The 16,001-nt window shown below is 48.4% G+C and overlaps 1 protein-coding gene across 8 annotated transcripts in view; it reads right to left on the bottom strand.

Annotated features, from left to right (window-relative positions):
- The window catches only part of ptprfb (protein tyrosine phosphatase receptor type Fb), a 127,443-nt gene that overhangs the window by 83,328 nt on the left and 28,114 nt on the right, over nucleotides 1-16,001 (bottom strand). For 2 of the 8 annotated variants that reach the window (XM_076981892.1, XM_076981889.1), the window contains exon 1: nucleotides 11,272-11,856. The exons of 1 other annotated variant lie outside the window; for it this stretch is intronic. The gene's annotated coding sequence lies outside the window, so the exon portion shown is untranslated. Of the gene's footprint in view, nucleotides 1-11,271; nucleotides 11,857-16,001 lie in introns of those variants that run through there. 5 more of the 8 variants (XM_076981896.1, XM_076981895.1, XM_076981894.1 and 2 more) reach the window with 3 other exon arrangements.

A 16,001-nucleotide genomic window follows, 5' to 3' on the forward strand; every position in this document is an offset into this window, starting at 1 on the left:
CTTTCTGACTGGTGAAAAAAAATAATAAAATTCTTTTTTTTTTACAGCTTCCAGGCTGATGGTGTGAAATCGAAGCTTCTCTGCAATCTATAGCTGACACATTCGAGCTGGTGCCATGACCCCAGTTACCGTCCTGGCCCACTGCTGATACTCTTTCCCCATCATGAACATCACCGTCCCCGCCTCTGGCATCCCACCCAAACGTGACGAATCCCAGTACATCCGCGTGGGAGTTATAGTAGGGCGGTTCCTCATTAAAACACCGGGCCGGAATGGCTTTGGGTCAGGGTCAGTTTCCCTCAGTTTCACTCAACGGTTCAACCATTAATGCCGCAAACACTACAAACACCACACCCACTTTAAATACTTACTTTTTTGAGTTTTCAATTATAATTGAATAGTAACAACCTTATACAATGACAAGTTTAGGTTTTGGTGCTATTTATTGCCGGATGACAAATTCTTACTTGCGTTTGCCTTGGGCGAGTCTCCCAGTTAAGTATGCTCCAACTCACTGAAGACTACTTTGAAAGCTACCATCTTATGTAGTAGCAACCATCATTCACCCTGGTAGAATTCCAACGCGCAACATGAACTCCCTTTATTTAGAGCGCACGGCTATTTGCGAACATTTTACTTGTGCCTTCCTTCAGCACGCCCGGGATTGATCACGTCACCCCAAACGGATGGTGGAGTAATGGGCTGTGAGCGGTGTGGCCCCTGGGGCAGGGAGGAGGACCTCTTCAGGCTGGATCTACTGCTGAACCATCGTCGAGGTTACAGCGGCCCAGAACCCGCTCATGCCACACAGCAACGATTAAATGATTAAAGCTGATCCAGATACAACAAGCAACTACCCGGGAGTTGCTCCCAGCTTCATAAGTAAACTAACTGCACTGGATTCAGTTAGAAAGAATAACCTTGTTCAGAAAACGTCCATACGTATGGAGATCGGCTGAAAATGAGTCTGTACTAAATCTACACCTAGTCCATGGGCAGATGGGAAGGCGAAGCGGTCAGTCCGGGTTCAGAAAGTCCGAGTTCTCCCCAGGATTTTGTTCCAACCAGCTGGGTGGCTGCATCATCCCAAAGCTAATAAAAACAAAATGAGGCGCTGGCTTTAAACGTGTCCCAGTCTCGGTCCTCCTCCATTAAAGGGGAGATTGCCACAGCCATGCAAGCTACAAAGGGGCTTAGAGGGAAATTAACAACAGCGCTTGTGTTAAACTGAGGCCACGACACGACAGTTTAGTGGCAGCCGCAGCACGTGGTTGTCGGAAAAGTCAGAGGTCCAGAACTTTCCTGGCTCTCCCGAATCGGGCCCGCCGCTCCCTCTGTGCAGCCGCCACGACAACGCCAGCCTGGGAGTCATACGCAATCCCGCCGCGCTGAAAGAATATATAGCATTTATGTGAGAACTCATCAACACCAAGACTCTGTCAGCTGTGACAGCATGAGGTGAGACAAGGGTGAGAAAATTTTGAGCCCAGCCAAGACTCAAACAAATCCTAAAGAAAAGACTCTGGAGAGAGAGGAGTGCGAGTCATCACTCAAGCCGAACAACTGACACTCGAGCTGCACTGGGGGCTTAACCCACACTCAAAAGTTCACGAACAGAACGCTTTAGCGTTTGAATGTTTAAAAGCATGAATTTTTTATAAAATAACACGATTTGCAGTGCACCGCAGGAGGCCTGTCCAACAACAGCGTGTTTGTAAATAAACATTTATGATGCATTGCTTGGTTAACGTCAGGGCACGCTCATGTCTGTGGCGTCCACGTTGTGCTGTGGTTTAGCTTTTGTGTCCTGTCTTGTATCTGCTCACCATTACAGCTAACCACTCGAGCAGCCAGGCCCTGAGGCTACACATAAAAGCAAAAAACTGAAGAATCAACAAAATATATAGTTAAGTAAGGGACATTTTTCCCTCTAGAAAGTTCTTCTCAGGTTTTCATCTCGGCCTTAAACTCCCCGTAATGGCTCCGATTTAGACGGATCGGCAACCGCTTCTGCACGCCTCACTCTTCATTCTTTTTCGCTAAATGCTCAGCACAAACTTACAGAGTGATGCACAACAGCTGGGATTACGGCCCGGGTTCCTCTAAGCCCTTCGGAGCTCCCGCCAGTTCTGCCCAAATTCCGAAGACCCACTCGCGGAGTTCACGTTTGGATGGGTGAACACCACGCTCCAGGGGAGTCCGGAGATGAAACGCGGCCAGTGCTCGGCTGGCCGGCGCGCACACACGGAGGTGATCACTCCGTTGTAACGGGTGCCTACGCCAAACCCGCTACGGACTGCGGGCACATAATTAAAGAAACATCTTTAAAGTAACGTAATTAAACTAAGGCAATTAAAACAAGGTAATTAAAAGCATGGAACGCTGCATACTGCTAGTAAAACAGTCAGTGCAACCGAGACCAAGTGGCCGGCTCTTCCAGCAGGACTGGGCTAACAGCCGCACTTTCTGGCTAACGTGACTGACGGCCGGTCCAACAGCTCTGAAATTCAAGTCGACGTGGCAACGCGCTTGGAGGCCTGTGGCAGAGTTCTATTACAATATTAAAACGTGCTGTACACAGCAAGGAACAAATGTCTCAGGCCACCCAAAGAATCAGAAGCCGTTTATATGAACAGCAGGTAATTCAGAACGAAGCACAAAGGCGAGGATTAAAACAATGTAACATTAAAAGAAGATACGACAAAGTATATCTAAGTAAATAAGTATACGATCAAAGTTTTACTGTGTGTGAGAGAGGCGTCCAAAGACCTTCTCCACATCCGACTTGCCAAGCTGTTCAACGGCTGAGTAGCACCTCCCCCTCAACATGGCCGAACTTGAGTGGGGAAACTTGGACAGAGTGAAGAACAAAATGTGGCCAAAGTCAAGCGAAAAAGGATGGGAGACTGTATCATGGGAGCACTTTCCTTTTAGGAGCGAATAAACAACCTGAAACAGACTTCACCATGGGACCGCTTCACTCTGGAAGTAAGTCAAGACTCATAGGCCCTGTAACCACCAGCAACAGAATTTGTCTGGGTTGTCTTAAGATAGTAGTGTACAATTCACTTGCAATCCATTAGAATCATTAGAATGTCTACATATATTTGCATATTTGTGTTGCAATAATGATCAGGCCTTTCAGCAACCTAGATGTAGATGTACTAGAGCAGGATGTTTAGGAGTGAAAAGGCCCCCCCCCCCCACCCCTTCTGTGTTCCATTACCCAAAGGAGATTCTAAAAGAGCTTTTGTGAATTAGCGAATTAGGATGGACCGCTCCACTTCCAAATGGGAAATAATTTTAAAATTATCCTCATGTACTAAGACAATTACAGACATCAAGCTGTGACCAGAGGTTAACTTGGGAGCGATTATCCCCACCTAATTGCTCACAAAACAACCACCGAGTCAGGCGAACGCGATTTTCACAGGCACGTGGTCTTCATTTACCCAGCTGGAGGTGGTGAGCAAACTCTGCTGCAGCACCTGATCGAGTTTAGGAGTTTCAGTCAAGGACGTTCGGGGGACGGGAGGGAAGCGCCCCAGGGCGCGGGGGAAAACGAGAACGTCTCCCCCCAGTGGTGAGGGAGGCATTTGGGTAGAAGCAGTCACAGTTTTCCCCCCAACAGGTTGAAATACCCTCTGGTTCTCTCCCCAACTCCCTCCGTCCCCATCTGTCTCGCACGGATTCAGACAGGAAACGCAGCAGGAAAATGACTGGGAGGGGCCGGGTTGGTGAAACCCCAGTCCGACTAGCACAGCACGCTTGTGCCGGGAGGCATATGCTTGACAGGTCCGTGCGTACGGAGCCGTTAGCCGTTTACCCTCGGATGGGGTGACGGTTCTAACCGGCGGGGGAAACGGGAGGTGAAGTAAGGGTGGAGGGTGGAGCTCGCCAGCCAGTCCGTGCGCATTGCCGGAAAACTGTGGAGCGTAAAGGCTTCATCTGACAGCTTAGGACTCACTTTAAATGCGGCAGGCACATTTTTCAACGTTTCACTTGAAAGAAGAAAGATCAAAAGAGCCAGCAAGGCCTCTGTCCCCATAAGCATGGCCAATGTGCTTTACTTAGAGGGGGAAGGGGACAGGGTGGGGTTATACCACCAGAGAGGGCTTCAAACTTAAAATGGTGAAACAGGATAGTTGGATGACTTCATCAGGACAGAAAGAGACTTGAATGAATGAATGAATGACAAAAGGAGATTTTTTTTTCAAATTTACAACGCAGAACATGGTGTTCACCCTTAAAACGCAGGAGCCCATCATAGTGACAGGCAGTCTAATTGGAATTACGGTGAGAGCTCAGTATGATCTCAACTAAAATAACAACGAAAGAACTGCAACGTTACCCGATTCAAAGGCATGAACGCACCGCTCATCGGAAACGCTTGAATGCACATTTCGAACAATTACCGCAAACTGTCTCTATGACGGTGCTCTTAAAAAGTCTCCAGCCTTCCTTGATACTGCAAGGTAAGAGGGGGAAGGCGCATGTATACTGGGATGGGGAGGTACCCCCCCCAAATAAAACACCCATAAAAAAAAAACAAATGCTGGTGTTTATTCAAAGCATATGACACATGTGAACATAAATGGACTTGAGGGACGTCTACCACAAAGTGGCAGCTGTGTGCCAATTATGGGCGGTGGAGGTGGACAGACTCGTTTCTTATTGAATCTCACTTTAAAGCCCCAATTACTTTCACAACTAACCATAGCCATAGACTGTTATTCCATAATTAGATTAAAGTGTTCACTGCAGGTCTACTTACCGCATTTGCACTTCAAAAGTCATAAAAAAAGACTACAGTTTAAAGACTGGAGAACACCCCGACTTTATGAGTCTCTTAATTGTACGCAGCCGGTATCTGTGACCTCTCCTGTGGCTTCTGAAACTCACCGCTCTGCCATCCGTCCTTCGGTGCGTTTATGCGAATCGACACCGTCATTTAGGTTGTGCTGACCAAAACTATCGAATACACTACAATCATTAGCAGGTAACGCCGTCGCGCCAAGACAGAGTTTATGGGACGCCATTTCACAGAATCAATAAAAGCTTTTAAGCTTTATTTGCAGCTACACTACCAACACAGTCATAACAGAACTTGCTGTCTTCAAAACATTAAAACTTTTTAGGCACTTCTATATTTTATGTTTTTACACGTGGCAGTCACACTTATCCAGAGCTTATAACTTATAATGTTCAATGGTGTTATAAAGGTAGAGCTGTGTGGTGCTAGGAGACTTTGGCTAAGGTCTCTTATTGGTAGAGCACAGAGCACGTGCCCAGGTGAGACTTGAACCCTGGTTCCCAAAAGGAGACGCAGTTTTGATACGCACTACACTAAAACTCATGCGGCTTCCATCTGCTGTACGCGATACCAAGGTGTGGATCAGAAACTCTGCCATGGAGAACGTGCTTCCCCATTTTTCCAATTAGGTCCAATAATCAGAGTTGCCAGGCTCTTCGGAAGCGGCCTTAGGAATCTTGACATCATGGAAACAAATCCAGCGTGCTAGATGAGCGATATGCGAGACGTAGGAAGAAAAGTGAGACATATCCTCCGTCTCCAACAAGGTCTGGTAGAAGTGCAGAGGAGAACATCCCCTCTCCCTCAGGGCGAGATGCTGGGTTGCTTCTGACATGTAGTCCATCTCGCTGAAGGCTGAAGCGTTTCTCTCGCCATCTTGCACCTGTCTATCTCATCTCTCCTTTCAAATCCTCCAACTCCTCACCTCTCTCATTTCTCTCATTTTTAACTTCTGTTACTTCCCTGCAACCTCCTCCTTCTTCTCCCCCTGGCTGCCCCCTTCCATTTCACACACTCTCACCCCCTCTCCTTTTTTCACTCCATCACCCCCCCCCACCCCCCCAACCCGCACCGTCTACCATCTCCATCTCTCCCCATCTCCTTTACAGTGCATCCACCCGCAGCGTAGGGAGCTCCTGGCCTGTCTCTTACTTCCAGCATGTGGTCATGGTGTTGACTCCCACCCCAGACGGGTTCCATTCCTCCGCCAGGGTTGCTGCGTGCCCGGGCTGGCGTGGGAGCAGGTCCCTGCTTGCCCGCCCCCCCCCCTCCTAGCTAGCACCTCTTAGCACCTCCCCTCCACTCGGCCGGGCACGGACCACCACTCCAAACCCGGAGCCATCCACATCAGTCTGATGCGAGCGAGGTTCAGTTTCAGAACAAAACAAGGGCCTGGAATACTCGAGAGAGTTGTCTTTATGAATGCAGATCAGAGAAGAGAGACAGAGAGAGTGGGAGAGAGAGGGAGAGAGGGAGAGAAAGAGAGGGGAGATGAGCAAGAGAGAGAACAAAAGAGACTGCCAACAGACTGTCAAAAATTCCCATACTCGAAGCTAAAGACTTTCATTAAGGTCAACGAATGAAATGCAGCAATTTCTGATGATAGTCAATCACCCTGGAGAGGAGTTAGCGTGAACTGACGAGGGGCCACCATCGTCCTAAATGGGGCGTCGGCTCTGCTGAACATCCCGTGGCTTTAAACGTCCCGCCTCCATGAGCCGTGAGACATGCTGAGTGGACATTTCAGGCTACGCACCGATGCCTTAACCTTGGCCGTGCGTGTCCTCAGCAGACCTCACACAGCAGAGAGGAGAAGCACATGAACGGAGAGAGCAGGACCACAGCACGGCCAACAAGCTGTGCGCCGGGCTCGCGGTACAGAACCAACATGTACACATGGGTAACCACGCACCGCGTCAGACACGCGTTACTCATTTAAGCACGTTCAGCTGTTTTGCCAGAAGCAAATTCATTAAAACATTCTAATGTTTGAAGAGGATATTTTGGGGCACAGATCCAGACTGCAAAAAACTAGGGTACCTCTTGGAAGGGATCGTTAAATCAAGTGTGCCATAACTGTGGTGGGAGTCAGAGTCCCACAATGCTGAGGAAGGACGGCCAGACGGATTGGGACAAAACAAACACCAGGTCAAACATCATCTCCAGACACAAGTCATTTCTTCGAGTGTTGCACTGACCCCTTCCCTCGGCCATCTTGAACACGCGCGTATCTCTCCATCAGCTCCCCGACAGCCTGTCAATAGCGATGAGGCTAAATCACTGGTGCTGACTACTGCGGCCATCACCAGCCATGATTTACACTGGAACAAACTGGGGGGATTAGCAGACTCATTAGCCAGAGCTTGGAGTGGGAGAGGGGCACTATTTCCGTCTGGAAATAGAGAGGCATTTCACTGAGAGTGCTTTGTTGAATTACCTTCAACTTTTTCGAAAGATCAAGTTATGTCATATTATATATGTATAACACATATGATATTGCCTCTGTGAAAGCTCGTTTTGCACAATTCATCACCTTTATCGAAATGATATCTTTTGTTTCCACATAATGGCAAATACCACTGCATACAAATACAAAAACATAAATTTGTTAGCAAATGAGAAGTTCTGGTTGTTCAACTGCACAATTCACATCAATGTCTGACTGCTCTGCACAAAACGGTCAACGGATCGGCACTCCTCCGCTCCCCCCCACCGACACGCCACTGTGAGCTCCCGGGAATGCCACGGGGGGTAGGAGACCGCACCCGCCTGAGAGCCCTCGGCAGCTCGGTTCTGTGCCAACTGACCCACGATTCGCACCCGGCCGGCATGCCATCCGCGTGGGCATCCTGGAACACTTAGCGGACCGGCGATGCCCGCGATTAAAGCGCCCGGTTAACATCGTTACAGCTGTCGCCCTCGTCAAACTCCTGGCTTTTTTATCTTTATGTATCCGTCACCGCCTACGACGGCTGTTTAATTGCTGCTGTTTCGGGTGCTCGACGTCATCTGGGGCAAAGGTTAGAACAACGAGCCGTACTATAATTAGAGACGAGCCAATGGAATGCGCCTCCATCGTTTCGACTAGAACCAAATGGCGGAATGGACGCAGTCGGTTCCTGGGCCCGACAAAACTGTGGTGCGTGTCTGCTTTTCCCAGCGGGAAGGGAAGATGGTGACCCAGATGCCTTTTGTTTCTCATACAGCACTACTAGCCTGATTTGCCTTTTGCGTCAGCTGTGTGCGACCTGGAGCCTTATCTCTGTCTGCAGGCAAATTTCGGAGCTCGACGCACCCCGAGGAAGAGCGCGTCTCTCTGAGCCACACCTTAACAACACCCCGCCTCCCAGACTCCCCACTGGCACTTCCGAACGGAAGCCCTCAACATAAAAAAAAGGGGGGGGGGGGGGGGGTGGGAGTAGTGCAACATGAGGGCGACACACACACACACACACACTGTTCTCTTTAATGTGGAGGACCTCAGCCGTCATGCCTCGGCTAAATGTGTCGGATAATTCAATTTCCGCTCGCTGTGACTCACCCAAGTGGGGGAAGCATTTGGACGACACACCGGTACACATAAAATCCAGGCACTCGAAATGTGAGCTCAAGACTTACGAGCGATACTTATTATGGGGCATAATTAGCGTGAGGCTCTTAGGTGCAAAGTGAACGATTATTGGGAAGGCAAGTGTGTCGTTTCCATGACAAACAGCCACTGAGGATTGTTGTGCTGGATATTTGGTTTGTGTAGCTGCCAACTACAAAAGGAATATTCCGGAATCCCACTAAACCACTAAACCAACATTAGCCCTCCCATTACTTTTCAAGGCAGAAGTATATTTACCATTTGATCCTTTTCTTGTAAGTGGTAAAATGGTTCAGGCCTTAAAGTGTGACTCTGGAATACCGCATGTAGTCAGATTCCGCCTCCCATAGACCTCGGAGCGATACGAATCTGCTTCTGAAAGTCCGGCGTGATGCCTGAAATGGAGCCAATCCTGATGGCTTCCTCATCATGTTCATTCATGGCGCTGTTACACTGCTTGGCAGTGTATTCCCCAGTGATTCCCCAGTGATTCCCCAAACCCAAATGTGGTATTGGTGCATTTATGTCACACACTTGCTGAGCTCTCTGTCCACCAACAATCCACATAAACACACCCAGCACCACAAGCACAAAAAGTTTCCTATGCCAGCAAAGAAATTCAAAGAAAAATTACTTATCTACATTATTGGAACTATAGAACATCATGGAATGAATGTGATGATTTAAACATCTACGTTTTCATATATAAACTGATTCCTCCTCCTAATAATTCAGAAGCACTTTGCTTACACAGCTGATTAACACTGTGTACTTTACTACAATAATTACTACAGCTCTGCATTGCTCAGGTCAGGCAGTCCAAGCCATTGTGTTTTCTCTGGTAAAGAAGACGTCACTCACATACGAGAGACGTGCACGTCAGCACATGCCATGTGATTAAACGGAGGTTGCTGGTGTGGGCAGCCGACAACCTAACGACTTAACAATCGTGCCCTCGAAGCCGCTGGCTGGTAGTAGTTTGAAAACCGTGTCTAGAGTTTGGAGCGGGAGGTTTCCCTTCTCCTTCTTCCCGTTGTGGCGAAAGAGCCCTGGGGAAATCCCGCCTTTGTGACCGCAAACTACTCCAAAGTGTGAAAAAACGCCAAGTGTGAATCTTTCTCGCAAACAAAATGGTCAGCTCGTTGCATTGGGGGGGAATCAAACCTTCCAAAAATGAAACTTAAGAGAAAAAAAGTGTTTTACAAGGAGCACAGCACTCCGGGGGGACCTCGGCGTTAGCCTGAAGGCAACAGCTGCCGTTGTGGTCGTAAAAGGGGAGGAATTTAAGGTCACTGGCCCATACGTGGGAGGTCAGTAGTAACAGGCAGGAGGTTGTCGTCGGCGGATAAAACCTAAAACACTCCGGCTCCTGTTCACCGCTGTTCTCTAAACACCCCAACCCCTCACCCCCCCCACCCAGGTGGAGGAGAGCCAGTGTGGAGGTGTGAGCAGTACACCAGCAGCCCTTTATTAATACACAGAATCCCCCCACCTCACACACCCAGTTCACTTTCTTGTTGCTGTATTCTTTCTGGTGAAAAAGTTGTACGTGAGATTTGCAGTAATCAGTGCCATTGGTGGTAAATGATTAACAAGACTGAGGCTGGTGTCTTTTGTGTGTGTGTGTGTGTGTGTGTGTGTGTGTGTGTGTGTGTGTGTGTGTGTGTGTGAGAGAGAGAGAGAGAGAGAGAGAGAACCAACCTTGAGATTGATCCTCTCAGTACTCAGAGCAAACCCAGAAAGTCTTAGTTTTTCATGCTTAACAAACTGAGACAGATATGTTATCTTTACACACTGGTAGGGCTTGCCAACTTTAGACGGCTGAAGGCAAAGAAAAACTTAAAATACAAAACAAAGAAAAATCCAACAAAAAATATATATTTTTGCCCTTTTATCAGTGACAGAGCCACCCAAAGTTGTGCAACGAAATTGTTGTGCAACACCTGCCTCATTTATTGAAGTCAACTACTAAACATACCCTGAGCTAAAACGACATTAACTTAACACAGACCTGCTTGAATAAGAACCGGTTCTCACCTGTGCTGTCCCCACAGCTAACAGACAGTGTTTAACCAGACACTTTACAACCACCCCTCCAAACAAGTCTCAGATTACAAAGAACAGCACAGCTAAAACCTACATGCAGTTCTACAACTGTTAATAAAAAAAAAAACAACAGGCCTTTCAAATTTTCTTCACCCCTACAATCAAGTCAGGTGCTTTTCCAAAAGCCATGCTAGAAAACGTCCAACGTTTAGATGTCTAACGTTTAGACATCTTTGAAAAACGTAGACAAGATCACCTGGAAAGATAAGACCAACTGGAAAAACAGGCCGATTTGTGGCTGACTTCAAGTTGCCTCACGGCGGGGTACCTTGGCTCGGTAGGAGAGCTTTATGGCCGCGCTATTCAGAGTTCGGAGGAGCCGTACCAGACAGGGGCAATCAGGCTAAAGAGTTGGCCAGCACGGCGGCGCAAACGCGGGGTTAAACTATTGTTTTGGCTTAACCAGCCAGAACGCAAGGACAAAAGAATCAGAAAAAAAGTGCTCTGGGAAGAGAAAGACCACAAGAAAATACCAACCCACAACTTTGGGTTTCAAAATTAGAGAAGAGGAACCGTATCTCACGCTGGTGTTTTAACTGGTTTTCCCCCCACATATGTCACATTCAACAAATACAGAAACCAGCCTGAACTTGAAATAAACAGTTTAAAATGCTTCAAAAGCTTTAAACTCCAACATAAAGGCAAGTGTCCTTTACCTATGTGTAGTGGGATGTGTGTGTGTGTGTGTGTGTGTGTGTGTGTGGGGGGGGGGGGGGGGGGGGGGGGGTCTTAGGTCTTAGCAGGTGATGAGGAGCAAACTTACCCATAGCCACAGAACAGAAAGACAAAATCGCAAAGTTTTCAGGGAATGTTAATCCTGGGTTTCTCCTTGACAAATTGCCTTTACAATTATTCCCAAGGGCAACCACCACAACATTCAAATCCGCTTTACATGGGACATCCAGGTGTAAAAAAATCCTTGTAAGGACTTGTTCCCAAGAGAAGACAAAACCCCTGTTCCTCCAATCGTCCTAATCCATTATAAGAGTGTTATTAAACTTGACTGGGTCTTTTGCTTTCTCTTCAAAATGTTAACTTGTCTCCGGGGGTGCCTCTGTGGTCCTGTGGTGTTTTTAGAGAGTCACTTCTGAGACAAAGCTTCTTCACACACTGAAAAGTGCCCGGGGGCCAGTGGAGGTGGGTGGAGCTAGTGCGTGATGTCATGGGAATTTGGCTTCATCATAGGTGGAGAAGACGAGGCTCCTGACCAATAGAGGCCATAGGTTTTTTTTTATTTTTTATTATGGCTCACCTGAGAGGATTAAGGTATGTGCCTGTGTGTCCGTTAATTCACCAAGACATCCGAGACGTTTAATCAGGAATTTGCCTGATTAAAGTGGAAATCATATTTCACTATAGTAAGAAAATGTATTAAAAATGACAAATTACAACCCCCCTGTAAGAAAAGGGAAAAAACTAATTTTATTCAAGCAGCAACAAAATGTTACAGCCATAAATCCATAAAGTTTTCTGTCACCTTTGATAAAAGATTTTATGACTTCACACCTAAAAATGAGATAAATTAACACTTTGCGACTAAATAAATGAAGAAAGAAACACAACAACCCTCATGCCTAGTCAACCTGTCCCAGTTCCACTGCCCAACCTGTGAGGTTGTTCTGAGAGACTCTGACACACACACACACACACACACACACACACACACACACACACACACACACACACACACACACACACTGTGGTGCCTCTTCCCTCAGCATCAAAGAGAGCACCCCCCCCCCCCCCACCTCACAGGGCCCACACACACAGCTCCCCACACACCACATATAACATTGCCCCTAATGTCAATCTGACACGATGATGCTTATTGGATTACAGACCACCTCAAGGGAGCAACCCCGCCCCCAGCCCCCAAAACAAGAACACTCAGGAATGCAATGCCCTAGAAGCCCATATGAGAATACTGAGATATTACACTGGTGTAATACAGTCAAATGAGGACACCCAATATAGCACCAGAAAGAAATAAATACTGCTTCTGAGGGGGAAGGTAAACGGCAGGACTTGTGGGATGCCGGCGTGGACTCTGTGGACACAGCTGTCTCGTGTCCCCCGCTGTTACGCGTTAGTCTAACAAAGTGAGGAGACGGTGAGGCGAAGAGAAGCCCCGCCCCCCCATCCCACCCCCCACCGCCTCGGGAGACAGGGAACTCTCTGGGGCGAGGCGGCCCTCGGGCGGGGCAGGGAGCGTCTGACCAAGCCCGCTGCCCCTTGACCCCTGACCTGGAGCTGCAAGGGGGAAAGGTGGAGGTGAAACAGCTACATCCGCCCGCTCGAACCACCTGCGCCTGCTACGGAACCCCGCGCTAGACCGAGGGGTGGCGACTCCACCACACAGCTGGACGCGGTTTCCATTTTGCCATTGTGCCAACCCGTCATGCCACCGTCCCGGGACCCTACCTCACCCGGCCCGAAGACCAACCCCATCGGGGTTCTCTCCATCCTTAACTTTCTGCACCACGGATATCCCTGCCCTCCTCTTTCATCTGCAGAAGTGTGTATGTGTGTGTGTGTGTGTGTGGGGGGGGGGGGGACTGCTGTGGAAATGATCTTTGAGGTTTTTCCTGATGCTTGCAAATGAATTTTAAAGTTTTCTCGGAGAACAGCCATGCCACGGTGTGCTGAAAAAGCTTCTGAGAGCGGTCAGCTGTTTTTCTTTCTCCTTTCTAAACGAGCCTCTGTTTCTCACGTTACTCAGCAAGTTGAGAAATGCTGAGCACGCAGAGAAGCAGGTCCCGGGCAGGAGAAAGCCCACGCCTCTCCACGACGATACGCACCCCGCGGCCGACCGGGACCCGACGAGACCACGCGGACGCGCCTCTCTGTGTCCGGACGCACGCGGGCACACAGCCGGTCGACACGAGTGGATGAGGCACACGCTCTTTTCAAACCAACAACCACCACCGGCGGTCGGCCACGGCGTTCACAGGCGAAGCCGCTGACCAGCACTGTGAAGCGTTATGAAGTGGTGAAGAGATGGCAGATAACGGCGCACTTGACAGCCGGTGGGAAATGAAATGTGGTGATAACATGGAGGAGCATCAGACCTGCACACTAGACCGTTAACGGACCAGCTGCCTGCCACGCGGATATGGCTGTAGGGAACAAGGTCTTTTGATTAAGTCCCGCCCATAGTCAGGCCACGCCCCCGTTGTGCCTTGGGCCAGAAATGACATCAGCATCCTGATCATTGCGTGTGTTGTTCCCTCTGTGTGTGTGTGTGTGTGTGTGTGTGTGTGTGTGTGTGTGACTGGGGTGCGGGGTGTATACAGGCATTGGTAGTGCACACACAGATAAGGGCATGTGACCTTGGGCAATGTGTATGAGAGACTGTGAGAGGCAGCAAGGACTTTATCTTCAGGTGACCTTCGAGGTTTTCAGTCACCCTGCTAATTTCGCATGTGTGGGCGTCACTTCCTCTGACCAGGAGAGACATGAAAGAGGTGAGGAGAGAAAATGACGGACACGAAGAGACAGAAAGCCAAGGAGAAAAATTGTCATGCCCAACACAACTATTTGCAGTGTTCCTTTTTAAAAATTTAACATAGTCTTTCTATTACGCCAGTGTGGGCACGCTACGGACCGGTGTCCCGAGAGGGTGGAGGTGAGGGTAGGCAGAGCGTGCCGTCAAATGCGGCAGACAAATCATTTTTATCTGGTACCCCGGCGGGTATTGACAAACCGGGGTTGCATTTAGATAGCCCAATTAAAGCGGGGAAATGAACCGACATGGAGCACTTTAGAAAAGCACACGGGCCACTCTCACCTGCCCTCTTCAGAAAACAGATCTACCCACAAGACAAGAGAAAGGAAGGTGGGAGTGGGGGAGAGAGAGAGAGAGAGAGAGAGAGAGAGAGAGAGAGAGAGAGAGAGAGAGAGAGAGAGTGAATGTGTGTGAGAATGAGACAAGGGGAAAGTGGGAGACAGAAGAGAGGGATGGACAGAATAAAGTAGGAGGGAGAGGGGAAGAGAGGGAGAGAGGAGAAGAGATGGAGGGAAAGAGGAAGGGAGGGAATGATGTCAGAAGCAGCTGGTCTATTCAGCAGGCTGGATGTTAAAGTCTGCTTTAAGTCTGGGCTCGGCGCTTTAGAGGGAGGGTCTGGGGAGAGGATCTAGAGGGAGGATCTAGAGGAACCTTCCAGAAGAATGTTCACTGCTCCTCCTCGCTCTCCAGGAGCAGGAGGAGTTCCTCCTCTGGCCATCATTAGCAGTGCACTCCATGGTCATGTAAGACCGAGCTGCTAATTCAGGTTCCTGCCGTATGCTTGGAAGCTGTTAAGGAACTGGGCCGGTTCAGAGGAATAACAGGCCAGTCTAGACCGACAGACACTTATCCCGGTGGCTGTTCTTCCGGGCCAGCCAGACCCGCTCAGATCCGGCTAGTCACATCCCTGGGGGAAACCTGCCGCAGGGAAGGTGCTGAAGGCAAACCCGCCCCCTCTTCCCTGGAACCCATTACTGCGGGCAGATGTCGGAAAACCAGCGATAAGGAACGGTCCAGGCCGAGTGGAGAGGACAGGTGGGCTGGACCGGATTGTGGATCCGGAGCTCAGGAAGCATGCCCTGAGGTCCTGCACCACTGGGGGGACCCTGATCTCCCACTGTGGGGTTATTTTAGTGACATGTGAGAGTTACTGAGAAAACGACACTAACACTGAGACAATGACACCTAAATTACAGGCCCATCAGCCTCTAAACAGAGAATACAAATTAGCAGAATATCTCTACACCCTCAGAGATCCACAGGAGAGACAGGTCTTCACCAAGTACATGCTCAGTAACCACAATCTGGCCATAGAAACATAGAAACCAAAAGTCCTGGCTGCCCAGAGAGAGGAGAGTGTGGTCACTGCAACATGGGGAAGGTCATCAGAGCAGAACCTTCTCCATTGTGACAAATGTACACAGATTCAGCAACATTTCACAGCGAAATTGAACAGTATAATTACAAATTTGGAAGTTCTCCACAAATCTAAAAAGCGACAAATGATCCTTGAAGAAGGAAACGTAGCATCTCTGTATGCAAAACATGTAGCAAAATATCACCTAAGAAATACTAACACTACTGTACCCACACCTCTCACTATATAATAATAATAATCTTTATTCTATTAATATATTTAGAGTTTTTCTATTAGTTATATTTTTATGCAGTTTATTAAAACAGTCACTTCTTTCCTATTCATTTATTTATTTATACTTTAAAAAATACTCTTATTACACCGCTAATTGTCATGTTCAGTTCCAAATCATTTGCTTTGACAAAACTGTAGCTGGTATAGTTATACCAATAAAGATACCTTGAATTGAAGTGAATTGAATTAAATAAAATTTGATTTGAGTGTTACTGCTGTCGGCATCCCACTAATGACATCACTCCATTCTCCAAATCAAAATGGCTCCTTATGACCGTCTCCTGTGCAGATCTACTCTAGATGTTCTATCTTCCACCACTTCAGCTGGATGTGTTCT

The sequence above is a fragment of the Brachyhypopomus gauderio genome, chromosome 19, assembly GCF_052324685.1.
Source record: "Brachyhypopomus gauderio isolate BG-103 chromosome 19, BGAUD_0.2, whole genome shotgun sequence".
Classification (NCBI taxonomy): domain Eukaryota; kingdom Metazoa; phylum Chordata; class Actinopteri; order Gymnotiformes; family Hypopomidae; genus Brachyhypopomus; species Brachyhypopomus gauderio.